We start from the raw sequence: 2,653 nt of genomic DNA on the forward strand, positions 1-2,653 counted from the left end.
TGTCAAATCCTGGAAAGGCTCACTGGCAAGCATTGAAGTGGATTTTAAGGTACATAAATGGGTCTCTGAATAGGGTCCTAATTTATGGTGGAGTCTTGGGTGAAGATAGTAAAGCAGTAATTGAAAGATATGTCGACTCTGATTATGCAGGTTGTATGGATTCTAGAAAATCTATTTCTGGATATGTTTTCACTATGTTTGGCACAGGCATTAGTTAGAAAGCAACACTTCAGAAGGTTGTTGCTCTATCAACCACTGAAGCAGAGTATATTGCCATAACTGAAGCTGTGAAAGAAGCATTGTGGCTTCAAGGTTTTGCGAAGGAGCTGAAATTTCAAGGTCGAGGTATCACTGTTAAATGTGATAGTCAAAGTGCGATACACCTGTCGAAGAATTCAGCATATCATGAGCGAACTAAGCACATTGATGTGAGGTTGCATTTCGTCAGAGGAGTAATCGAGCATGGAGAAGTCCAAGTGCTGAAGATTTCGACAGATCACAATGATGCTGATATGATCACCAAATCATTGCTAAGTTGCATGTTTTTCCACTCTATGCAGTTGATAAAGCTGCATGAAGAAAGCTAGTTTGTTCCCTTGATGTTGTAGAGTTAGGTCCAAGGTGGAGATTTGTAAGATATTGGATCGAACTCTAGTATGGTCGAAGGATAGCTTCTTGGTTCGACAGGATTGAGCATGAAGTCGAAGGGTGTTCACATGTTGGATTCGAAGATGCTAGGGTTGTTAGCATGCTAAATTAGTTTTTAGTGTTTAAACCCTAATTTGTTAAGTTAGCTTGTTTATTAAGTTGGCTTGAATAATGAGCCTTGTATAAAAAGCCCATTAGTTAGTATGTTAGGTTTTATTATAAATAGCATACTAGTCTCCCATCATTGTACACAGCAAATCCTGATTTAGGGTGAGAGAGGTTATTTGTTATTCTTGTAAACTTCTAATCTTGTTTTCTAAGAGAAAGTAAAAGAATAGCAGTTATAATCAAATTCTTGTGTTCCTCTTCTTCTTTGTTCTTTATTCATCCCTTGTTTTATACATTGTTCTTGATATTTAATTCACAAACACCAGTTATGATTCCTTAATAACAAACAATTCATCTAAGACAATGATAAACTAAGGAAAAAGTTATGAGTGTTGGAAGAAGAAGAGTTTAAGAAAGAAGCTTTTATGAGATGTAGTTTTCAATGAAGTTGAGATGACTTTCAAGAAAACAGATGATGATGATGATGGTCGAAGTGCAGAAGAGCTGGAACAGGTAGAGATTCCTGTTGAGGTGGAGCAAGTTGATGCTGAATTGCATATTTCAGATGAAGTCGAAGAAGAAGCAGAAGATGCTGAGAAAGCTGAGGAAACTGTCGATGACTACCTATTGTCGAGAGATAGGTTGAGAAGAGTCATCAAGCCACCTCAGAGACTTGGGTATGCAGATCTTATAGCTTATGCATTAATCTCTGCCAGTGAGGTTCTTGATGATGAACCTAGAGATTATAAGGAAGTTATGAGGAGTCGAAATAAGACTGAATGGCTGAAGGCCATGAATGATGAGATGAAATCTCTTCATGATAATCACACTTGGGAACTGATCAAGAAACCTACTGGGGCAAGGTTAGTCAGCTGTAAATGGATTTTCATATTCAAGGAAGGAATTAAAGGAGTGACGTCGAAAAGATACAAGGCAAGGTTAGTTGCAAGGGGTTTCACTCAAAAAGAAGGTGTCGACTTCAATGATGTGTTTTCTCCTGTTGTGAAGCATAGATCCATTCAAATGTTGCTTTCCATGGTGGCACAATTCGACCTAGAACTGGAACAGATGGATGTGAAGACTGCGTTCTTGTATGGTGATCTAGATGAAACGGTCTTGATGAGGAAACCTGAAGGGTATGTCGAAAAGGGGAAGGAAGATTATGTGTGAAAGCTAAAGAGATCTTTATATGGTCTGAAACAATCTCCTCGACAGTGGAATAGGAGATTCGACAAGTTCATGGCATGCATAAGTTTCATTAGAAGTCAGTTCGACCACTGTGTTTACTTCAGATTTTGACCTGGTAATTCATTTGTTATTTTGTTGCTTTATGTGGATGATATTCTCATAGAAAGCAACAACGTCGAAGATGTAAAGAGGGTGAAGGCTGAACTCAATAAGGAGTTCGATATGAAGGATCTGGGAGCTGCTTCCAGGATTCTTGGAATTGGCATTCGAAGAGACAGAAATAAGTCGAAGTTATGCTTATCTCAAGAGGAATATCTACGAAAGATTCTTGAAAGGTTTGGTATGTCGAATTCGAAGCCAGTTGTGACTCTGACAAACCCTCAATTCAAGCTGAGTATTGATCAGTGTCCCAGTACTGATGTCGAAAGAGCCTATATGAACAGCATCCCATATGCTAATATAGTTTGTTCTTTGATGTATGCTATGGTCTGTACTAGACCCGACATAGCATATGCAGTAAGTCTTGTAAGCAGGTACATGTCGAATCCTAGAAAGGCTCACTGGCAAGCATTGAAGTGGATTTTAAGGTACATAAATGGGTCTCTGAATAGGGTCTTAATTTATGGTGGAGTATTGGGTGAAGATAATAAAGCAGTTATCGAAGGATATGTCGAATCTGATTATGCAGGTTGTATGGATTCTAGAAAAT

Source organism: Vicia villosa, linkage group LG7 (genome assembly GCF_029867415.1).
Source record: "Vicia villosa cultivar HV-30 ecotype Madison, WI linkage group LG7, Vvil1.0, whole genome shotgun sequence".
Classification (NCBI taxonomy): domain Eukaryota; kingdom Viridiplantae; phylum Streptophyta; class Magnoliopsida; order Fabales; family Fabaceae; genus Vicia; species Vicia villosa.